Source organism: Neofelis nebulosa, chromosome 12 (assembly GCF_028018385.1).
Source record: "Neofelis nebulosa isolate mNeoNeb1 chromosome 12, mNeoNeb1.pri, whole genome shotgun sequence".
In the NCBI taxonomy this organism is placed as follows: domain Eukaryota; kingdom Metazoa; phylum Chordata; class Mammalia; order Carnivora; family Felidae; genus Neofelis; species Neofelis nebulosa.
Window position 1 is genome coordinate 81,891,836 of NC_080793.1, and position 25,700 is coordinate 81,917,535.

General features: G+C 37.0%; 1 protein-coding gene and 1 long non-coding RNA gene across 6 annotated transcripts in view; one reads left to right on the forward strand and one right to left on the reverse strand.

Annotated features, from left to right (window-relative positions):
* The window catches only part of TRPM3 (transient receptor potential cation channel subfamily M member 3), a 796,659-nt gene that overhangs the window by 261,166 nt on the left and 509,793 nt on the right, over positions 1 to 25,700 (forward strand). The gene's annotated exons all lie outside the window — the stretch shown is intronic.
* LOC131492080 (uncharacterized) lies at positions 706 to 24,532 on the reverse strand. Its single transcript, XR_009251832.1, has 3 exons — positions 24,275 to 24,532; positions 1,281 to 1,399; positions 706 to 1,074 (listed from the first exon to the last, which is right to left on the reverse strand). It is a non-coding gene; the product is annotated as an uncharacterized LOC131492080 (long non-coding RNA).

Here is a 25,700-nt window from a genome sequence, read left to right on the forward strand (position 1 = left end):
AGTTTCTCTCTCTTCGGTGAATTTCAAGCCACTTTGAGGCAGAAATCAAGTCTGGCAGCTTTTTTCCCATCCCTACTAACTACCACTGTAACAATAAAAATAAGAAAGATAATAGCAAACACTTGAATGGTGCTTACTGTAAGTCAGTCCCTGTCCTAAAAGCATTGTATGTATTTTAATGCATTTAATCATCACAAACCCCATGAGGTCACTATAATTGTTGCACTGTTGGCTTCTGAAACTAGATAAAATATTAAGTAACTTGCCTGAGGTAACACAGTTGAGAAGTGGTAAAGCTGGGGTGGAACCCAGGCAGTCTCATTCTGAGGCTCATCTATACTGATTGTTCTTGTCATAAACATATGGTATCACTGTGAACAGGTGTTGTTGGTAAAGCTAATTAGACCCAGGGATAATTTGCTCAGTCTGATTTGGTATGTGAGAGAATACATTAAATTTTAATTTCAGTGGATTATTTTGTTTACAAGAAAAATCAGATTATTATTACCTATGCATGCAACTTCGTAAATTGTTGAACTCAGTGAATAGGAAACTTTCTGGAATTAAGTATAAGCAGAAGGGTTACTCATGAAAGAATTGAGACGATTAAAGCAATTCCTTCCAAAGAGTCAAAGCAGTTATTTAGTGAGTAAGTTCCCCTGGATGCATTAGATGTTCAAAAACAAAACCAAAAAGTTCAACACATATGGTTATCTGGTCTCAGATGCTATCTGGCACTCCTGGTTTTATTGACAGGAAGACAGAATTGAGAACAGTACATTTCATGGTTCCTGCTTTACATCATCTTAAAATCACTGGTGATCTCCTAGCTTGAAACAGTTGCTTGTCTGACCTTGTCTCCTTTACTCCCCTTTTCATTTACCCTCTGTCTCCACCTCTGGCTCTCCTCCTCACCCACCCATGTCCCCTCCAATCCGTCCACGGCACCAGCTGTGACGTATACTGCCTCTTCTCTCTTCCAGCTGGGGATTTGTTGGCTCTATCTCGTCCTCTGCCAGCTCCCTTCAGTTCTAACAATGGGTATCTGGGACCAATTGGACTCTCTTGACAGTGCTGTTAGGGAAGGGAAAAAAACTGGTCAATTAAAACACAGTATAAATTTTTTCCTGAGCTCTTAACCCTATCCCGTTTAATATGAACTTCTGCAAACCATTTCAAATTGTTACAAGCAACAAGTAAATTCAGTGAATGGGCTGTTGGGCAAATGGCTAGCTTTAAATAAAGTAGCCCTTCAGCCAGCTGATGAAATTGGGAATTACCTTTTTGGATGTTGGCCCTGAGGCTGTCCCGGTTCTTGCCTTCCTGCTTGTTGAGTTCATCCTTTGATGCCATGAGTTCTCCCAGCATGCTTTGCACTTCAGCGGGTTCTGGTCAGCATCTGTGACTTGAAGGAAAGAGTCCTGACTGGTACTTCTGAACCTTAGTTCAGCTAAGTCCTTGAGAGTTTCTTCTGGCAGTGGCAGAAAAGCAGAAAATTCGAGTAGAAAACAGCACTCCTGCTTTCAGGCTTACGTGTGGCCTGTGTACCTATGGTGCTCATAATAGAAGCCTGATATTATAGACACACACCAGTAGAGTTAGGGTTCAGGTCAGTGACTTGGTAACTTGGCTTAGTGATAGATTTTTGATTCTCTGATGAACAATGTTGACAGTTCTCTACTACTTAAAATCTCCTTGGTTTCCAGAATCTTGCTTTCCACGATGTATGGTGTCTCTAGATGTTACCTCTGCCACCTTGATAAATTTCTCTTCAGACACGTAATCCCTTTAATAGTGTCTTTCTCTGGGATTGAGCCTTTGACCCTCTGCTTTCTTACATTTGTAAATGTACTTATCCAGGTCCCTGACTTCAATGGATGCATCTATACTGATAATCCCCAAATTTAAATCTCTTCCTTTGGCCTCTCTACTGGTCTCCAGACACATGTATAGCTGTCGAATTGTTACCTCAGTTTGCTTATTTCACACACAATTCAAACTCGCCATCACCCTTCTCCAAATTTTCCTCTCTGACATTGCCTGTCTGGTAAATGGTACCACTTTTACCCACCACACTGAGGCTTCTCGGTTAACCTTGTTCTATCCATTCAGCCACCAAATCTTACTCCCATTCCTAAGTCAATCTCAACCAATGTGTCTCACCCTTGCCCCTGCTCTGGTACAGATCTGCATCTCTTGTCGCTCATATCCTTCTCAGTCTGTCTTTAAAGACACTGCTCTGATCATGTTGCTTCTCTTGGTAAAGTTTCTCATTAGATGACCATTTCCTTTTCAACAAAGAGTCATCTAATTAGCATGAACATAAGGCCGTTGTAACCTGGCCCGTGTTGAGCTCTTTAACATTTATTCTTTCACTTTACTGCCTGTATATGTGTTTTTCAGAAGTAGCAAAAATGACATTTCCTAAATGTGCCGGGTGTATTAATTCTTTGTGTCTGTTTGTAGGACCTATGTGAAGTATCACCTTCCCAAGGAAACTTTCTCTGATACCCCCCACTCCCGCAACCTAACATATATACTCCTCCTTTGGCTACAGGAAGGCTATATGCACATCTCTACCTTAGTGCTTGTCAAACCCTTCTGGAATAGGTTTTTTTTTTCCCCTTTTACACTAAAGACCAAATTCTATTTACTTTATCTCCCAAAAACCTAGCCCAGTAAGTATTAAATGAATGATTAATATATAAATGAATGAAACATAATAAATGAGAAAATTAAGATACAGGCAAAACATTTGAGTTAAAAAATTCAAATGATTCCTCTGAACAATTCCATTTATGTACTTTCATTTCTATTTTCAAACTCTATTTTGCATATTTGGAGAGAAGTTGCATTCTTGCTAATTAAGTATTTCAGTTAATACTGTGGAAAGCTATTTGTATTATATAAAGTATGCCTATTTTACTAAATAAGAATATAATAAAATACATAAGAATGGTAATAGAAATGATTCAGTATACAGTGTTTTTCTGTCCTTTGTCCATTGTCATAACTGTCAGTTGTAATTGTATGCTAGATAAGAGAACAGTAGGTTACCAGAAAGTCAGAAGTATTATATTTTATTATGAACTAATCTTACTCTAATCCCCAAAGCAGCTATTTCCTTTTAATAAGGTGGTTTTAAAAGCTCTTCTGGCATCTGCATATACTCGGTAGTATGAATATAGCAAGCCTTTAGATATTTCACTCATCTCTGTGTGATGTTTTAAATTACTAAACATCTCCTTTTGAAATAATTTTCCTGGAGAGGTGGTGGGGTGGCTCAGTCGTTAAGCTTCTGACTTTGGATTTATACTCAGGTGATGATCTCGCGGTTCATGAGTTTAAGCCCTGCATCTGAGTCTCTGCTGACAGTTCAGAGCCTGGAACCTCCTTCTGTCTCTGCCCCTCCTCCGTTCACGCACACACGCTCTCTTTCTCTGTCTGTCTCTCTCAAAAATAAATATTTAAAAAAAAATGAAAAAGTTTTCGTGGAATACTGTATCTTCCTTAAAGTCTAAACCTTCCCCCCCAACCCTGCAAAAACAAAACAAAACAAACCAACAAAAAACCCTACTTTTTCCCTAGAGTTTGATTCACCAGAGGCTCCCTTTTTCACCTCTTCCTTACTATGATACTAGATACTAAGATTCTCAGTGGCTGTGTATGGAGTCAGCATTATTGAAGCTGTTCCTTTTTAGTTTGACCACTGTAGAGGATTTCCAACCTTCCAAAGTCCCTAATGTATTCTCTGCAAAGCCAAGGTTAAATTCAAGGATGTAACACAATAGAGAATGGGAATTAGACTGTTTCTTCCTTTCCTTGGGATTGTGGACCTCTTGACCACAAAGAGTCCTCTTTTAAAAAGAATTCACGTACTCATATACTCACAGATGTTAAAATCAGGTTCAGGGGGTCCTGTATCTCTAAAAGCATTTCATTGACCCTTTAGGGTCCATGGAGCTCAGGTAGGTTAGCTATGGATTCAGGTTTGGTTATTTCTGTAGTAAAGGATGTTGTGTAGGGTAGAAGTTGAAGCCAAACCAGAGATAACCAGGAGGTGGAGAAGGGCTTGGATTTAGTGAAAGAAGTTGGAACTTCCTCCTAAGGAAACATTAAAACTAAATTGAAGCATATTTACAAAACTAAGACCAGTAAGTCAGAAAGTAAACTTGATAGGGAAGAGTGAAACATAATTTTACCTAAGTTTCAAGAGGAATATTGGCTTTCCAGAGTCACCTTATTGCTCAATAAATTGTCACCAAGTAGGAAACCTCATATTTCATCCGATCATCAGACGAAACTGATTTGCACTGAGTTGGGAGTAGTTAAGTACCATCATCTGCAAAGCATAATGCTTGCTTATGTCTAATATTTTGTCTAGTAATAATACACAACCATAAAGTTATGGCCAGTTCAATTTCATATGTATAACTGAATTGTGTTAGTTTTTGTTAGTTGAATATAGCAAGGCCTTTTCTTTGGTTGGGAAAGCATGTTTCTATATTAGGTATTAACAGTCTACTCTATGTCACAACTTCAAGATTGCATGTAATCTAGCTCAAGGTCTGATACTATCATGAGACTGGAATAAGAAAAGTTTATTACCATTCTTGAATGGTAAGTTGTATTAACCTCATTTAACCCAGTCAAGTGTTCTGTAGCACCAAATGCAGAAATTTTTTGACAATCTGTCCTCATGGTTTTTGCATAATTTAATTATTTCACTTTCAACAATCTGTCTATGTGCTCTTCAGCTTGGCTTGTCCTTTGCTAAACTACTTGATTCCTCTGATTCACAAAAGAATGATAAAAGCATATTTAAACCCAATTCCTTTTATTACTGACCATCTGCGCTCAAATGTGAAGTGTCATTAAATGTTAGGCTATCACAAGTCTATAGTTTTTGCTTCCTGTAGTACTTAAACACAATAAAGATGGAGCAAAGCATCTTTAGACCAATAGACTGGCTGATTACTGAACTTGATCAAAGTTGTGACTTTCTGAAAAAAAAATACACATTGATGACAAAGGAGATGACTTTGCTTTGACTGGCAGTTTTTAATTGATATCATTGTATCTAGCAAGATTACTTAGTGCCATTGGCTTAATTTCATTCTGCTCATACTGTGAAAGAGGCAAGAGTTGGATGAATGATGCATCTTCAGGTGATTGTAGAACAGACACTTGTAGAGATTAACATCTTTTGAAATTGATAGGCATAGCCTTTAAAACTTTCTGAAATAAGTCGTGGTTTTAAAGATGTTTAGATAGCATTATAGACACATTCATTGTAATTTGCATCTGATATATAGTTATGATACTTTGCAATTTGTTTAGGCAAAAATATTCTTTGCCATCAGAGCAGTAACATTTGTTAGCTCAGCAAACCAAAATGTTCCCTTGACATTGTGTAGGTGTTACGTTTTTTGTTGATAATGTACTGCTTTTCATCTTCTATTAATGTTTGGAAAATACACCTAGAGTCTAAGAAAGTCATTAAGTATTCAGCATGGATCATTGCAGTCAGGGAAGCCCCTGCTCATGCATGTGTGTGGGAAGGAAGCAGACGTGGAACATTTAAATATTTAATCAAGTATGCTTCATGGAAATTGGACTGGACTTGGACATGGTTAAGCACAATCTCATGGAAAGCTATCTATATCAATGGTTAGGATTTAAGTACTTTCAAGTGATTTGGTCTTGGAGAATGGTTGTCATGAGGATGCCCATTATTACATCAAGCTCTCATCATTTTTCTTTTGAAAGCAATTTGGAATGCATTCACAACTGACCTTGAGCATTTTTTCATGAAAACATGCAAATCTTCAAGAGGGTAAAATTTTCCCTATCCCACATTAAAAATAAATGTACAAGTCTCTTAAGGATCCTGAAGAATGCTTATAGCAAGTTTTCCTAAGTATGGTGATGAGTAATTTAGAAATAAAACTACATTTTTGTCTTACTCATGATTTGAAAGGCATTTAAGAAAATAATTACACAGTATTATATGGGTAGCAACCTAATCACAATTAGTTCTTATTTAAAGCATTTAAATGTGAATCCTGAAAACCAGGAATTATATTTGGGTTTTTTTTTTTTGAGTACATAAAAAGACTAGGCTGTTCACTTAATTATAATAATCATAGTTGTTACTTATCATTTACTATGTACTTGGTGCAGTGATAAGTGCTGTATATACATCAGCTAATGAAGAATGATGTAGACGCTGGCGGTATACTCCTAATTTGTACAGAGAAACAAAGACTTAAAGAATTCAATGACTTGCCCAAGTCTCAATAACTGATGAGAATATTCAAACCAGGAATGATCTGACTCCAGGACCCACATTCTCAACCAGCACACACACTAGGGTCTTTCTTAAACTCCCAATGTACCTGAACTAACAAAAGTCAACCTAGGGTTGACATTAGAGTGAGGGACCCCAAAACACAGTCTGGTTGCTAGAATAAGGCAATTTTCAGATTAATTTAGAATGATGGCTTTCAGTTCTCATTGCATATTAGAATCATCGAGGGAATTTTAAAATATACTGAGGTTCTGATCCAATTGATCTTGGGTGGGGCCTGGGCACTGGTATTTTTTACTTGCTCTGTAATTGATGTTAATGTGTAGCCATTTAGAGACGAATTTATTTAGAGCAAGCTATGTCTTTCAGGAAGCCAGAATTCAGTGGAAATACTTCAGGTTTGTTTCAAGTTTGATTTTTAATACACTTGAACTGTTAAATAGGTAAAATAATATAAAATATACATTGATATATGTATTAGGTATAAAGGTTTAATCTCAGACTGAATCAAGCTCACTTTAACCTCAGGGTCTTTGCAATTGGTTTACAATACTTAGAAGCTTTACCTGGATGGTTTCCTCTCTTGATTAAGGTTTCTACTCTAATGTTCCTTCAGAGAGAGATGGCCTATGAATATCCTCCAAAATAACTCTGTCCAAATTGTTTATCACATTAAAATTTTTTTCTTTAAATGCTTGTAATTGTCTGAAATAATATTTTTACCTGTTTAGTGTTGGTATCCTTGAAAAAAAATGTGAGCAGAGATCTTGTCTGTTTTATCTTAGCATGTGTATATCCCTAGCATGAGGAGTGGAGTTGGGAACGTAATAAGCGCTCAATAAATGCCTCTTGAATGAATGAATGGACAGCAAACATTTAGGACAGATTTTTGGTCAATGCATCTGTTTATAAACTAAACTTGCTGTCCTCACTTTGAACACACATTCTATGTATCATTTTCTACATAATTGGAAAGAGAATACAGCTGCTGCACAAAAAGAGGTGTTCTGTGTTCAGTTTAAAATGAAGGTTATTTGATAAAGCCTTTGCATAGGTGGAATGGTGACTCATTTGAGGATAATACTGTATCTGGAAAATATTAGTTAGGTTTTCAGTAAAATAACTCCTGTAGTGTGTAACAAGTCTAAGTTTTTAGACTATCCGGCAACATAAAAAAAAAAAAACAGAAGATAATGCTTTTTGGATGGGTGTGTATCATTAGTAACAGTAAATAGAATTGTGTAGCTTATACCAGCTTGAAGGGAACTTGTGTTTTGAATTCTAGACCATATCATTTCCTTCGGTGGCAATGCTTTCCAACCTTGGCACAGTATTCTTTGGACAAAGTAAAACTGGTTGGGAAAGATTCCTTTTCTAGGGATAAGAAGCCAAACAATATGGAGTAATGAAAATCTCTCCTAGAAGGGGGATTAGCTTTTGTCTGCTTATCCATAATGGCAGTTTCTAGAAAATGCCCAAGCCAGGTAAAGATTCCTAGAATAATATAAAGGAAACCTCACCTCTTGAGTAAAATTGGCTTGGTGCTTATCGTGTGTAGGGGGAAGCATTCTTCAGTTAGATTATTTTAAAAGATGGTGCAGACAGTTGAGTTTCATTCCATGCAAATGTATTTTGACCTGTGATTAACTGAAGTTTGTTGGCTTGCAAAATGACAGTGGACTCAAGGCATCTTTAAGTATGAGGAAGCCTTACATATCCTTTAGCTCAATCACTTCATTTTGTTTTATTTTATTTTTTAAATTTAAATCCAAGTTACTTAACATACAGTATAATAATGATTTCAGGAACAGAATCCACTGATTTATCACTTACATATAATACCTAGTGCTTATCCCAACAAGTGCCCTCTTTAATGTCCATTGCCTGTTTAGCCCATCCCTCCACCCAACACCCTGCCAGAAACCCTCAATTTGTTCTCTGTACTTAAGAGTCTCTTAAATCTGTCTGCCTCTGTTTTTATATTATTTTTGCTTCCCTTAGGTTCATCTTTTTTGTATATTCAACTCCCCATATGAGTGAAAGCATATTGTATTTGTCTTTCTCAGTCTAATTTCTGTTAGCATATTACACTCTAGTTCCATCCACATTGTTGTGAATGGCAAGATTTCATTCTTTGTGATTGCCCAGTAATACTCCATTGTATGTATACACAACATCTTCTTTATCCATTCATCCATCGATGGATATTTGGGCTCTTTCCATACTTAGGCTCTTGTCGATAGTGCTGATATAAACATTGGGATGCATGTGCCCCTTCGAATCAGCACTCCTGTACCTTTGTATAAATACCTAATTCAATTACTTCATTTTAGATCAAAGAAACTGGGGTCCAGGAAGAAGTGACTCTCAAACTCTGGCTTCCCTTGGTGATTGCAGTGTAGCATGTCCTCTGCTTTCTGAGCTAATGCACTGGATGTCTCACTCTGTGTCTTTTGGTGTTTATTCTAGGAGAATCGTTTTTGCATCGTACTTATAAATCCTGAAAATGATAGGTGTATATGTATATTATGAATGTGAAATATCCCTGGATAAGAAATCTAAAGCATATGCAGGTATTTGAAGTGACAACTTGAAACTTGTTTTTCTGCAAGTATACTTAAAATAGAATTAAATTTCTTTGGAGAACTCCAGGATGATAAACTCTAAAGTTGTGTGCTGTTCAAGGTTTGAGCTTCGCCTCTGCCTCTCCCTATAGGGTCTCTCTCACAGTTCAAATAGATTTACTCCTGATATTTTAAAATCAGCCTTCTGTATAAACATGGCTATATACACCTCAAATTACAATACATTAAAGGAATTTGTAAGGAAATGCCCTAAATTAGATTGTGTGGCAAGTAAATGAGGTTGGTAAAGTACAAGACAAAAGGAAAGTGCTCTCTGCACTTGATGGATCACATTGGGAAGTCTAGAATTGCTCCTTAGGGGAGGTGTTGTAGTGAAAAAGTACGGAGTTCAAAATCTGGTCACCCAGGGTGCAAGTCTGTCCTCCAGTGCTTCTAGTCAGAGCCCTATGGTAAGTGGCAGGACATCCCTGGTCCTCATTGGGCTCAGCTGCGACATTACTTTGAGTTACACGTATTCTAGAGTCAGCAGGGGTGTGTCCCAAGGCACCAAAGTTAAAGGAGTACAAACACTTAAAAAAATTAAAATCTTTAATGACACCACATAAAATGGTGTAACATTTACATATTGATAGCATATGTGCTGAGCTTGGCACCTAGTTAGCAAGAAAGAGTAATTAAAATAGGAAGCTGCTATGTGACAAGCGTGGTTACTCATACCTACAAGCATCCAGACACATTACCACGATGATCTAACGAATGATACAGCTTTCCCTGGGCTCAGTGTTACCAGTGACTGCTCTGAGGATGCCAGCCTCAGGGTGTTAAGGAGATTCCAGGAGACAGCACCAAAATGCAGCTAGGACCATATAAATGATAGGCGTTGGTCATTAGGACAATTTAGGGCTGCTTCTCCATTCTCCGGATTTAACATCGTCCTGACTACTTGATTGGCCTGCTATCTCTCCTACCAGACTTTCTTCAGGATAGGCCACGGTTATTACTCCTATCTACCAAGCCCCATGCCTGATATGGAATGGGTCCTTTCTAAACTGTTGAAATGAAAGTATGTCATCGTCCAGTAGTTACCTAATTGAAGATCTTGTTATCATTTTGAAAGTTTGAATCTCTGTCCTAATAGGATAATGAGCTAATAAAGGAGAATTGAGTACTGATTCTATTGGCCAAAGGCTTGAAACTTCTTGGGCAGTAATGGGCCAGGCAGAGCCAGTGGTGATCAATCACTCCAGTATTAGGACAGACTGTGTATACACAATATCTTTTACTGGCTTTGCATTCTGTATTTCAGTTCATTTGAAAAATTCTGGGTTGAAATTCATAAAAAACAAACTCTCCCTTATTTATATTATTCTTATTGGACATTAATGATCCAGTTAAATGGAAAATAAAACTTACTTTTTGGTTAAAGCTGTATTTTCTTTTCCACTTACAGATTTCCTTGAGGTTTAAATCTGTCAATAATGATGATTTACTCAAGTACAATGATAAGTGTAAAGAAATTTCTCTGGTTGTTAAGTCCTTAGAAGCAAAGCGCAAAGCCATCAACATGCAGCACCTTTCTTGAGAATACACAACATAGATCCTCTAAAGTGCCTTCGTTTCTAGCGGTGGCCTTGACTTGAAAAATAAATCGTCAAGATAGTAATGCAGTAAATTTCAGAATCATTTCTCTTAGAGTTCATAACAGCAAGTTGAAGGTGATAAAATTCTTATCAACAAGGAGTTTACAGTTGTATATGTGATTAAGGACATGCACTTCTGGTTATTTATAACATGCATCAAGATTTAAAAAACTCTCATGATCATAAAATCAGCTATGACATATAAATTGATTGAAAAACAAGCCATAGTTCTAATACCTCTTCTGACGGGAAAGACCAATCTATCAGAGTGCGGTTTCTATAATGTACATTTTTCACTTGTTGATGGCAGATATTGAAGTAAAAAACAGAGCCTTCACACGAGAGCTTGGCAAAGGTTTTTGCAGTAATGGAAACACGAAAGACTCACTGTTAGCTACCTGTGGTTTTTTGTTTGTTTGTTTGTTTGTTTGTTTTTTTAACTTGGAGCTCCTTTTTAAGGGCTACCAAATATCCTTTTATTTTGATTTATGTAATGTAGTTAACCATTCTCCTATGGATAGAAATTTATGTTGTTCAGAACCTTTTGCCATTATAAACAATGATGCAAAGCATATCTGTGTGCATGCCATTGAGCTAATGGGTGAGTACTACGCAGAATAAATTCTTGGGTAAAACTGTTGGGGCCTAAGGTGTGGACATTTTTAAAATTTTTGACAAAAATGGCTAAATTGCCCTTGATGGAAGATTTCTATATGTCCACTCCCACTGGAGTGTAGAAGATAATTCTTCACGTATGTATATCACACTTAGATATCTTCACCAATCTGGTAGAAGAAAAATGCTTTCTGTACACTTTTAATTTACACAGCTTTTTTTTTTTTTTTAGTAAATATAAGAGCATTGAAGGTTATATCTATTTCATTTTCTAGGAACTCTGCCTGTCTTCTCTGTCCATTTTATCGTAGGTAGTTGGTCGTCTTCTGATTTGTTGAAAATCTTTCCATATTGGAAAAAGATGCCTTTTTGATAGGATTTTGCAAATATTATTTTCCTGATTTACCATTTATATTAAGGCATTTTACTGATGGGCTTGATATGAAAAAAATTTTTTTTTACCTATTACTCTTTTATTTCTCATTGCAAATATACAAATGCTTATGCATGCACACACAAACACTCTCTTACATGTTTCTAGTGGTTTTATCCAGAGTTTTTGATACGAGCTAGATATCTACCCTTATTTTTTTCCTGGGTGGCTTCTTCAATAGTCTCAATGCCATTCATTCTGCTGGTTCAACATGCCTCATATGCCATAACCTAAGGTCCCATGTGTGTTTGGATTTTTGTCTAAACTCCATTCACTGATCTATATTTTTGTGCAAGAGAACCACAATATTTGAATAGCAATAGACTTAAAATAAGACTAGTTTTCACTCTGTGTCCTTATCTTTATTAGAATTCTTTTCTAAAATTTCCCTTTTGTGCACATTTATTTTTCCATACAAATTAAATAAACAACTTGGTGTAGATCTAAACAAATATGTTACAGTTGTATTTAAGGTGTATTACCTTAATACACGTGTTATTGATGAGTGGTTGTATTGGGAGACTATTTCATGGGATTTTGGCATGCATATTACACTGGCTCCATCTTAAATAGTTTAGAGGATTTTGTTTTCTTTTTCTCTGCTTTGGAACTGTTTGAATAGTATTGGAGGTATTAGCACTTTGAAATTTAGTACAGTACTGGAAGTATTTAATTTTTACAGGTTTTTTTTCACCTGGGAATTACCTAAGATTGTTGTTTCCTTTGAAGATATAAGGCAGTGGTTGGGGGGATAGGGTGAGGAGGAGAAATCACTCTCCTAGTGTTTCCTCAATTTCATTTTCACCAATTGTGATAATTATAGATTCTCTCAATCTAGGTCAGGGTTTTTTATAAAAGGCTTTATTTTTTGGAGCAGTTTTACATTTGCAACAAAATGGAGAGGAGGGTGTAGAGATTCCCCATATAATTCTCGGCCCTCACACATGATAGCCTATCACTCATTGTCGACATCACTGACCAGAATGGTACCTTCTTCTTCTCCTTCTTCTCCTTCTCCTTCATTATTATTATTATTATTGTTGTTGTTGTTGTTGTTATTATTATTTTAGACCAGAGAGGAACCTACATTGGCACATTATAATCACCCAAAGTTCATAGTTCACTTAGGGTTCACTCTTGGTATTGTGCATTTATTGGGTTTGGACAACTGTATTAATACATATGTCCATCATTATAACATCAGAATATTTTCACTGCCCTGAATATCCTCTGTGCTCTGCCTCTTAGTGTCTCTCCTGCTCTAGCTCACTTTTTGCAAATTATATTTTTCTGGTTAACTATAGATTTCATGCAGAGTTTCACGTTTATTTTCAAATTGCTGAGAAAGATAGCAGTCTATTTCTTTTATCTCAAGTTCTTGAGATTATTTCCTTTCACCTTGCCTATGTATGTGCCTCCCATTTTTTCTTGGTTGTGTTTGTTGCTTGCTTATTCTATGTTTTTAAGAAAAGGATCTCTTGTATTTTAAAATTCTTCAACAGCTCTGCATTCTAACTTTCTGCTTTTCATTTCTCTTTACCATTTCTTTTTGCATTGCTTCATTTCATTTTGTTGCTGTTTTTCAAATTTCTTGTGTAAGATTGGGTATTTATCATTCATTAATTTTATTTTTTATGATTACACAAAAACTTAAGACTGTACATTTTCTCCTAAATCTGACTTTAGTTATTTCTTAACATTTTTAAATTTTTTTTTTTTCAACGTTTTTTATTTTATTTTTGGGACAGAGAGAGACAGAGCATGAACGGGGGAGGGGCAGAGAGAGAGGGAGACACAGAATCGGAAACAGGCTCCAGGCTCCGAGCCATCGGCCCAGAGCCTGACGCGGGGCTCGAACTCACGGACCGCGAGATCGTGACCTGGCTGAAGTCGGACGCTTAACCGACTGCGCCACCCAGGCGCCCCTATTTCTTAACATTTTTAACAGAACTTTTATTGTATGTATTTTCTAAGCATTCTCAAATTTTATATTTATTTCCTCTTTAACTTGTGTATCTGTACTGTTAAATTTTGCAGAGATTTACTGAATTTTTCTATGTGGCCTACCTACAAGTTAATTTTTTGTGGCTATTGCATCATTACTTCAAAAGGAGTTATTGTCTTGTTTATAGTTGATAGAAATCTGTATCAATTACCTTGTTAATCTTGTTCTTTAGGTCTAAGGTGAGCCATGGTTATTTCCAGTCCATTTGCTCTTTTGTGAGCTGGAGAAAAAAAATCCTCTATGTTGGGTATGATTCTGTATATATCTCCTGTGTTTCCTATACTTTTTGCTTTATCAGTTGTAATTTTACAGTATTTTATTCACAGATGTCACAACTGTTAAATCTTCAGTGGGTTAAACTCTGAATCATCATGGAATCATGGAATGCCTTGTTTTTGTTGAATGTTTTTGGCCCTGACTTGACCTGTCTCATGTTAATTAATAACCCTTAAATTCCTTTTATTTGCATTTTCTGGAAAACCTTTGGTCCGCCTTCCCTAATCACCTTGTTTTAAGTGAATCTCTTACATGTTTATGGGTTACATGTAGTTACTTTGCTTTCAAGTAACTACATTCTTTCAATGGATAAGGATATTCCTTTTATAATTATAAGACAAATTTGGCCTAATTCTGTCAACGTTTTTGGTGCTCTGTGTGCTCATATTTATTTAGACAAAATATATTGGCTCTCTTCTGTCTGTGGTGTTTAAGTTGGTAGATTTCTACTTCCTTTGCCTTGCCTTCCCTCCTGTCTTTCCCTTCACAATTCTGGGTGATTATATTTTTATTATCTTTGAATATACTTCTATTTCTGTTATTAGCTATATATGATAACTTTTGAATCCCCAGTTCTAAAAAGAGAGACTATCAGTATATAACCCACTACCATTTCCTTCTCATTTAAGTTTTGGTAGTTTTATTACTTCTCCGTTTTATGGTTCTATTACCATGATGACCACAGGTTTGATTTTTTTTTCTTTATACTAAAATTGGATGGCTTCAAAAGCTACTGCCACTTGCTGCTGTTCATTTTTCTCTTCTTCAGCTGAAATTTATCCTCAGACTTAAATTTGAAACTCCTTAAGAAAGCATTCTTGGGACAATGTCCTCTGAGTTGTTGTATATCAAAAAATACTGTGGCCTTCATGCTTAAACAGTTGCTTAGCTGGGTATAAAATTCTTGGTTCATGCTTTTCCTAAGACCTTTTCAGACATCACTCTACCATGTGTTAGTTGTATAATCTGCTCTGGAGAATTCTGTGAACAGTTGACAGAAGGACAAGAGAGGAGATTTTTAAAAATCATAAAAATGTAAAGCCCCCCAAAATAAAGCCTTTCAAAACAACATCCAGTACACTTCAGTTGTACATGAAAGTATAGTTGCAGTGTTACCACATATTAATACCTGTTATAATATGTCAGGGTGTTAAGAAAAATGTAAGTTACTCTCAACATTAATTATAATAATTCAGGTAAATGTATAATTTGTTTTGGAAACATTCTTCTAGTAGTTAAAGAGATGATCTAATATTTTCAACATTATCTGGTAATTTTAGCTGGTTAAAAAATTTTCTTCTGTGAAGTTTATCTCCTAAGGACCCAAGAAAAATGTGGTACTTAGGCCTACAACAGGTTTTCTAAAATGTGAGAACAAGTATGTCATAATCACTTGAGAGGATTTTTCAACTGCAGACAGTTCTGTTCTTTGAGGTCCTATCATCCCCATTTGAGAATCAATAGTTAGGTCCCAAATGAAACCTGGTAGTGAGAGGAAGGAGGGGACATTATTGACCAGGTTTTTCCAAGTCCAGCTTCTTGATGAGGTGACTCTTGGCCTGGAGAGATTTCTGTAAAGGTATAGAGGAAAGGGAGAATATTCTGGATCCCTAAAAAATGAAATGTTGGTCAGAAAGTGCCACATAAGGAGTGCCCCTTGTAAGGCCTCTGCTTACAGTGTTGTTGCTGCTTCTGCAGGTCTGATATGAGTTGTGAACCTACCTTTGTCCAGAGGCAGTATTTTGTGTCTTTGAGAACTTGAATCAGCAAAGGTTGGCAGCAAGTAAACTTATTTGTTTCAATCTGTTACGTGATTAGTGTGATTAGCGCACTTGAAATAGGCTGAATTCCAAAATGCTATCTTAACCTGATTTCCATTCAGAGTGGAGATAGGTTTAAAAAAAATCCCTGAGTACACAATCCACGTCTCTTGAGGATTTCTGCCAAGTGTGGGCCTAGGACTTTAGAGAAGCTCTGAGAAAGAGTTCTCTTATGAGGAAGAGCAATTGCATTTGGTTTCCATTAACCTTTTCCCAGCCAGTACAAACTTTATTGCCCTGGGTGTGGGGGGTGGTATTGGGGGGAGTGTTTCCTGATATGTGTGTGTATTTCATTTTACAGTTAAAGAGAAATAGTTATCTGGACTCTGGCCAGTTACAGTTGAGATACTTCATGTATGAAATTTCTGTTCTAAAGGTTCCAAGTTGTGTTGTAATGCGCAGCAATTTGAAAACAGGGTCAAATTTACTCATGCCTTTGAGTACACTCTGAAACCTCACAGTAATGTCTAGGCTTTTCTGTTTTCTAGAGGAAGCTAGAAGTATGTTACATATTTTTATTCTTTATTCAACAAACACTTGTTGAATATCATGAATTGGGGAACCCAAGCTATATAACAGCACCCATACATTGTGAGAATCCATGGGAGGAGTGGTCTACAGACTAAATCCGTGGGAACTTTGGGAAGTACATAGAAGCCACATAGGAGCTCTGGTGTATTTGGCATTTCCTTGACTTAGGGCTTCTTGGGCATCCAACTTCCTTTTCCCAAATTCTCTGGCCTCCTTGTGCACATCATTAATAGGTCAGGCCCCACATCATGGCTTTCTGTTTACCTCTTTACCCTCTCACCAGTTCTTACCTAATACAAGAGAAAGTTTTCTTTCTAGATGCAGTTGATGACATGTTTATAAACCTGGTGTTTGTAGATGGATTAGTAGTCAGATTTACCTCTGAGCCTTACTAACTATGTGACATTAGGCTTTTAATCAGATCTATAAAACAAGAATGACGTAAACAGTCCTTATGAAGAGCAGATGAGGTATTGTGGGTAAAGGACTTAGAAATGTGCCTGGCACATAGTAATTGTCAATAATTGTGTGTATATGGCATACGGCCCTCTCAGAATTACTGTTTACAATAAATTTGTCAACTCTTGAAAGCCAGGAAGCAAGTTCGTTCCATTTTTCTGTTGAAGGATTGGGGGCAGTGCTTAGGATGAGACCATAATATAACAAATGTTTGTTCAATGAGGGAGTATTAATTATGCAAGGCTACCAGCTGCTGAGATCTTCAGGAGAAAGCGTGTTCTTTCAAGGTCCCAAGGATATGGGTGCTGTCTCATTTCCTACAACCATCATGGCCATGTAGGGCACATATAGGTCAAGGGCTGAGCTTGAGAGACCTGGAGTTGGGTGTTTATTGTATCATTGTGTAGAATTAGAGGAGAAAAAAATTCAAATATGTATTAATAGGAAAATGGATAGACAAATGATGATACATGGACCTCAGTGCAGCTATTTCCTAGCATTTAAAACAGATAGGTCACTGTACACTGCCAGTTGACAAAGCACTAGAGCATTCTGATAAGCAAGTAGAGGCAGATGCAAAAAACATAAAACCATAAATGATTCAATAATTTAGAACCATATGCAAAATAACTGTGTCTATTTCCTTGATCCACACGTACACTCACAGATCTATTATTTTTATACCTACACCTTCAGAAGAGACCATCTCCCATTCCTTCGTATGTCTGTTCATTTACTCCCTCCCCATCTTCTCTTTGTAAACTGAGCAAAAAGTAGTTCTGAGGAGACGAACTAAATTGATAAAAATGGATACATTGGGGGATTGGATTGGGAAGGGGAAACTTTTAATTTATCTGCGGCATCATAATACTTTGCCAAGAGAATCCTTAAAGGAATTTCTTGCTTGCAGCCTCTATTTAATATTACATAAGAAGCCCACGGAGCTGTTTCCTTGTTGAAAATGCTGTATCCTGTCTCTGTGGGTTGCAGGTGACAGAAAGTCTATTCAACCTAGCATGAGCAAAAAAGGAACATTGGCTTGCAGGCTGGCAAGTCCAAGTCAGCGATACTGGTTTTGATCCAGGGGCTCAAGAGATGTTGTCAAGTTTGTGTCTCTGGGTTCTACTTGTCTCTGCTTCATTCTCAGATGGAATTTCTCTTACAGTAAATACATATAAGGGAATATTATCCAGGCATAAAAAAAAAGAAGGAAATCCTGCAATATGTGACCACATGGGTAAACCTTGAAGACATCATGCTAAGTGAGGTAAATCAATGCAGAAAGAAAAATACTGTATAATTCTATCTATATGAGGTACCTAAAATTGTCAAACTCCTAGAATCAGAGAGTAGAAATGGTGGTTGCCAGGGGCTGGAGGATGGGAGAAATAGGGAGAAGGTGGCCAAAGGGTATAAACTTTCACAGCTATGAGATAAATATTGGATGACCTTGATTGTGGTAGTAATGTATCATGGATAACGGTTTTCATGACTGTTAACCTATGTCCAAACTCATCAAATTGTACACATTAAATACATGTAGTTCTTTGTATGTCGGTTATACCTAAAAGAGCTTTTGTTTTAACAGAAAAAGGAGATGAATAAGTTCTGGGGATCTAGTGTACAACGTGTTGACCATATTTAATGTTTTCTTGTGCACTTGGAAGCTGCGAAGAAAGTAGATCTTTTTTTTTTTCAGTATAGTTGACAAGAAAGTGAATCTTAATGTTTTCACCACACACGTAGATAAAAAAAACTATTCTGTGAGGTGAAAGATGTGATAACTAACCTCACACAATGTTATATGTCAATTATATCTTGGTAAAATTGCAAAGAAATTAAGGAACATCTGGCTACACATGAAGAAGATAAAAGATGGTTTGGTCATCCTTTCTTCCAGTCCCCCAAATACACAAAGATAAGAAGTGTTTGTTGATTTTGTCTGCAAGTGGAGAATTGATCTAAATAGCAGAACTATGCTTAAAAGAGTACATATCCACCTAACTTAGAATTGAGTACATCAGATTGGCCTCCATATGTCTTCATAAAGAACCATGTTTTTAGGCAGACTTTTTCTTGTTCAGAATTTTTTGCTAGACTTGATGCACTAAGAATATAATCTAGCATTGGGGGAGGAATTAAAATGTTTAATTTTATAGTTTGGGATCCCCCTTAATTCTCATCTCTTATTCTAATTAGTTTATGAGAGTTTCCTTTTTTAAAAGATAATTTTAGATACTATTGGAAAACTTTAATCTGAAATTTAAATTCCATATTTTAAGACCTGTTTCTTTGAGTGCTTTTTTTCTGTAGATCGCTTATGATAAGAATACTAACAGCAGTATACTTTTCTTTCTCATTGCACAAAAGAGAAAATCAGGATTGTATATGAGAAAATAGACTTGGGAATGCCTGTTTTGTCCATTCTTTATATTACCTATATTTTCTTTCCCAGAAATTCACATTTTTCCTGCAGGGCGCCTCCAGAATTCATAACTGTTGACTGGGGCTTTCAACATGCTCTGAGTAAACACAGTCTAATGGCATGGTATTTGCTGCTTTCTCACTGACCAAATATTCCAGAATCCATTCTTAAAGTCCCATTTCTAAAGGAACTGACACCTCTCACTGGAAAAAGAAAAGAGTAGCAGAAGCTCTTGCCTGGATGCCCACATTCACTCTTCTATTGCGATTTTCCTCTGGCATGTATTAGCTCCCGCTAAGTTACTCTATCAGACTTCCAAATTGGGTTCCATCTGGTATGGAAGGTAGCATGTACATTTTCTTTTATTTTCATAGCCTTTTGACTTCACAATAGTCAGAAGGGTATGTGACCCTTGCCTCTTGCTCTTCACTGTAATTAGGATAATAAATAGCCTTTTAATTTCTATAAGAATAAAAACGTGTCATAATCTGTGATTCGCTGTGAAGTTTTTGTTGGACTCTTTGCTAGTGGAAATTTATGGACACAAATGATTTTATCTTATTACAACATTTTAAACAATTTACATATTTCTGGTGATATAGCTATTAGAAACTCAGATATAAACCCGAGTTGTCATGGATACGTACATGCAGAAGCTTACTTCATCAATTTATTACGAAACTATTTTTAGTATGTAATGTAGTTTAACCAAAAATACTGATGTTGTAATTGAGTTTCATTTTCTTTTTCTCTAAGTTTGGTTTATTAAGCGTATTGTTCCTTAATTGTTTTCATTATTTTTTCTCTAAAGACATTTCAGTGCCAAAGGGCATAGTTTAAACTGTGTGTCAAAAGGACTGATCAGCAGTCTGTGTTGACTTCCGATACTTTTCCTTTCTCTTGCTGATGTGTCACGTAGAGTTTATATATACTCCTTAGAATAATGCTTATTATAATGCATTAGACCAATGCACTAGGGAGTTCATAGCAATCTAATTGGCCCAGAGGGGAAAAAAGCGAAACTTTAGCTCCCCCTAAGAGAAGTCCCCAAATCTCACTGTGCTCTCCCTGTTTCAAGGGTACTATAACAATTACTAAGAAGGGGCTAGAGGCAAAAAATGAACTGAATTGACTGAAACCCAAGAAGGAAGGAGAAAGAGAATGAATTTATGGATGGAGTAGGTGGAACCAAATACAGGTCACAGTGCCCATGAGCAAAGTTGGATGAAAGGATTTGGGAAAGGTTGTTTTGCTCTGTTCTGTGTTTGTGTTTGTTTTTGTTTTTGTTTAATAGGCCAAAATTGGCTCAGACTGAAATTAAGTAATCAGATGAGTCTTTTTAAAGTAATTTGCTTGGATAAAATATACTGCTGCTACGTATGCAGAAAAAAGCCTGGGTAATAATAAGTTGAAAAAGCATGAACCTTAAGACATTTAGAACTCTCTTAATCATTTTTTGTACTTTTTTCTTTCTCATAGGGGTGGCCATAAAGTAAGGGATATTTTTGTTGAAACATGGAGCAAACATGCATTTGAGAACTGACCAAAATGAAAAGAAATGAAGTTGCTTAGAATATATCCTTCTTTTTTTTTTTTTTTTTTTTAATGCAGCTCTATTAACTAATGTAGTAGCTAATGGGACAAAGTTCTAACAGTGGAAAAATACACAACTTCTTTGAAGACTGTGTACTATTTATATAAAGTAACAGAATCTTGACAGTGCATGAAAAATGCATCTTCACATAGGCAGAAGAGACAACTTCCATATAAATTGTTAGACAAGCTTCTTTGTAGAAGTTAGCAGTGAAAAATAAATCTGGGTATGTTACCTGTGTTAAAGTAAACTGTGCTCAAAATACCTTGGTTGGTGGTTTTTGATAATCTGATTTTAAACATTAGATCTGATCTCAGGTCAAATTATATTATGTAGTTACAGATTATAATTATATATTTAATAATTATAGATGTTTATGTATGTATGTATATTCATATGTATGTTTATACATATATGTAAACTTCTTGGCCCACTAAGCCTTTGGTGTTCTGAATTTGATAGCAACATTAAAATGTCAGCATAAGCTACTCAACTATTTAGATGTTGAAGTAGTTTAAGAATCGCAGACAGGGAGGGGTGCCTGGGTGGCTCAGTTAAGTATCCGACTTTGGCTTAGGTCATGATCTCATGGTTCATGAGTTCGAGCCCCACATCAGGCTCTGTGCTGACAGCTCAAAGCCTTGAGTCTGCTTCAGGTTCTGTATGTATGTGTCTGTCTGTCTCTCTGTCTGTCTTCCCCTCCCCTGCTCATGCTGTGTCTCTCTCTCAAAAATAAAAAATAAATAATTGCAGACAGGGATGCCTATTGGGCACAAACAGCTGTAGTAACTTCTGTATGCTGTTTCCTTGGAGAAACAAAGTAGGAGATGGCTTGGTGAAGGGTAAATTTCTACTGAAGAACCATAGGCTTATACAGCAGCATCAGTCAAATACATGGAGGTGGACTGTGAGGTAGAAATAGAACTTGGAGTTTAATGGAAGGATAGATATACGATGTGACCATTCCTGTAATGAAAGGGTGTGGTATGGGGTGCCCGGGTGGCTCACATGGTTGGGCATCCAAGTCTTGATTTCAGCTCAGGTCATGATCCCAGGGTCGTAGGGTTGAGTTCTGTGTTGGGCTCTGCACTGAGCATGGAGCCTGCTTGGGGTTCATTCATATTCTCTCTCCCTTTCTCCCTCTACCTCTCTACCCGACTTGAACTTGCTCTCTTTAAAATAAGATGTGTGGCCCAACACAGCTCGGGAGTCAGGGAGACTATTCACAAGTGATGTGACATTTGAGCAAGTCCAGAAGATGGGCTTTTTGGTAGATATTGGGAGAGGGGCAGTGCCCCTCCTATATCACTTCGGTGCACCTGAGTGCACCCTGGCCCAACTTAAAATTCTTCCCATCTGTATCTCTTTGCTTGAGAACATCCTCTAGCAGCTGGAGCCCTGTGTGGCAGGATGCAAGTGCTGTGGATGGCACCTTCCCTTTCCAGTAGCCCTCAACTAATGACTGACAGGAGTTGGTGTACAAATCCCATGGTTCCTTCAGCCTTCAAATGGGATAACTCTGGGGAGCAAGTTCTACACTGTATCCCAAAGCATCTGGTGATGGAAGCTCTGGGTGCCCATTGTGGTAGTTCAGGAACATCCTCATTGTCCTTGCCTCATCAGCCTTAATTCCAGCATTCCTTTTGTGCTTCCTGGGGTAACTACCAAACAAACCGCTTGCACTCAAATTCTTGTTGTGGGATTTGTTTGGGGAAGGAACCCCACCTCAGATGTATCAGAACAATTGGCCACCACTTTCAAAGGCATTTTGGAGATAGGCCCTGTCAGGAAATTACCTAGCTCAAGTCCCTGTCTTGAGAAATAGGAAACAGGAGGTCCAGAGAGACTGATGGCTACTCCAGGGTCACAAACAGAAGAGGTCCTATTCTATCTTCTGGACTCAAAAGTTAGTGTTCTTGACTGTTATCAACATATCAAAATTTTTAGTACAACAGAAGTAAAGATTAAGCTACGAACACTTCAGTTGAGACAAACCCTTTGTTCTCAGTGCTGAAGACATTGCAATATTGTATAGTGGTGTTTTCGATGACATCCTTCATAGACGAGGAGCTTGGTAATATTATAGGCCAAGTGAATAGAATTTCAGAAACAATCAAAACACAGCAAGTTTAGTACAAGGCATTACAAGTGCTATTGTGGAAGGAGCTTCATTTCATGGGAAATCAAAAGGCCATTGCCAAAGTAATTGGGATTTTGCAAGACAGTAACTATCCAAATTACAAACATGAGTGGAAGTGGTATGTTAAAAATGTTGTCACCCTATGAAATGTAATAAATTTATTGTAACTGGTAGTAACACCATTCATTCCATTGTTCGAGGCCTCGGAGATATACTTCAAACATTGTCATGTTTTGCTACAGATCCAGACAATCAGATGTGCATGTAACCTCATTAACTCAGAATATTCTAGGTTTGTGTTTGAAAAGCCCCTGTAACTTAATACATAATGCATGGAGAAAAGCATAACTTGTAACTAAAAGATGAATTAAGGAAGATTTACTTTGAAATTGCCAGTAAAAAAAGTAGAATGAAAAGTCAAAGGACAGTGTTCTAGCCATCCTCAAGATCAAAAACTAAATGTTCACCACTTAGAATCATTTTGAATATTAACTCCATCTTCTATGAATTTCAGTACTTTTTTTGTATTTATATTAAGTGCTGAAAATGTAAGTTGTACAAGAATATCAGAAGCTCAATCATAGTAGATGCTACTTAGATCTCTGAAGCTAAGTGCATTGATAATTTTAATTGTAATAGTTTAATATCATAAGAACATGCCAACAGTCGAGCCACCTGCATTTTTTGCGGAAATTGTATTTTTGCATGTAAAGTTAAACACATCACGTTCAATGAAATTGATTTTGGTTCTTGCAAACATAAAGAGGTAAAACTGGGATGTGCATAATCTTCATATTTTAACATGCATGAAAACATGACAAGTGAATTGGACCTCAAGGGTTTATCTACCTACTTCTGAGGATAGAGACGAATTAAATTTGAATATGATATAGTCCACCTCAAGCACCCACGTTCTGAACTGCTCAGATAACCCCAGACAGAGTCCATTGCTTTATTACTCTGCTAAAATTATGGCTTGTTTGTTTATACTGTGCTTTTCACTGTGATGTATTTATGCAACATGTTAATGTATAGTATTTTCCTCTGTAAGTACATGAATGATGCAACTGTTAGGCTCTAGTCCTGTTTATCTTTACCTTTGATACTTCTATCTCAAGGCCTGGCATATAGAAACTCAGCAATGTTTAGATGGATGGATGGATGGATGGAATGTTAATTTAGAGCAACCGTTGAGGAAAGTTATAGGCCTATTGGTTTTAAAGATACCATGACCTTAAAATAGTTCCAGACATTATTCTAGGATGGGATAAAGGACCAAACTTGGGGAGATGGCAGGATGTATCAAGGGAAGTGGGGGAGAGAAGGGGTTAAAGTGGAACAAATTAGAATAGAGAAGCAAAGTAAAGTAAACTCTACCTTCAAATACCACACTGTTTCCTTCATAAACAAAAGGCCATGTAGAGCAGATACTTAACAACACTAGAGAGTAAGGGCTTCGGTTGCAATTATGTGTCTGTCACTTCCTGGCTGTGTGGCTTGGAGGAAGCTAAGTTTTTCTGTCCTTCAGCCTCTTCATCTGTGATTTGCTCCACAGGGCTGTTGATACTATAGCATAAAGCTGCCAGTAACTGAAAACCTAGTAAATAGTAAAGGCATCTAATTACCTTGTGTAACTAGCAATTTTGGAGGTAACAGATTGTACGTTGGCTCACCAGCTCAGGGTATGAGGCCGCTGGGCTACCACATCTGTCACTCATGGTGTCAAGATGATTGCTGCAGCGCCAGGCATCTCCTCCTCAAATGACAGCATCACAATGGTGGGGAACAAGTGGAGGGGACAGTGAGTGGCTTGACAAGGTGGCTCCCAGACAACTTGGTACCTTTTTCATTTTTCGGAAAGAGAAGTCTTTCCCCCAATCCCCACGTTATTTCTTTCCCCTTTTTAACCAGAATTGATGGTAAGGGAGGCTAAGAAAACAAGCACCTGATTCTTAGCCTTTCTAGCAGAAGGGCAAGTAAGAAAGAGGTGGTGAATGGCAGCTGGGGCACCAGCCCAGAGTATATGTCACTGTTGTCACAAAGATTATTACTGCTTCACACCATGCCTCACACAGACTTGAGATTATTATCAAATATTTAATATTTGATAAGTATTGCCGTTGTTACTGTGATTACCTTGAACTGCACTGAGGACAAATATTCCAATAGAAGTTAAGGTTTTCTGTGGTAAAATAGGTGACTTCTGACTGCTTACATTTTTTAAAAAATAAATTATTTACAAACTACAAGCTATTATTACCCTTTAAGTATTATCTCCATTTCTGCCTTTTCTTTCTCACACCCTTACTCTTTTTGTGCAGATTCCCAGCCAAGAGAAGTAGTTTATACCTATTTTCAGGACTGAAATGTAAACAGTGGAGTGGAGGTTTGTTCTAATTATTTTTAATATATCCTCAGGAATTAAAGTTGAATTTTATCCCAGAGCTTCGCAACTTATAAAATTTTCATGGTAGAAAACCTCTTGAGATCATACCTTGCCACATGGCTATTTCTATGTGGCCTATTCAGCTAACAGGAAAATTGTAATATGCTGGTGCCATCAATTTAATCTTGGAGGCCATCACTCACTTCAGTTACAACATGACTTGTGGTGAGAGCAGACAGCATTTAGGGAAGATAAAATAGCATGTATTCAGGAAATCAAGTAAGAATACCAAAGAGGCAAACAAAATGCAAATCTGCGAAGGAGATAAGGATGTAAGTAATAAAATCTACAGGAGACCCCTTTGAACGTACTAAGGACAAGACTTTATGTTATTCAAGTTATATGCCAGTATAACGTATAACTATGTTATACAAGTGCTGTATGACAAGTTAGGAGCCTTGAGGAGGAGTATTTTTTCTGG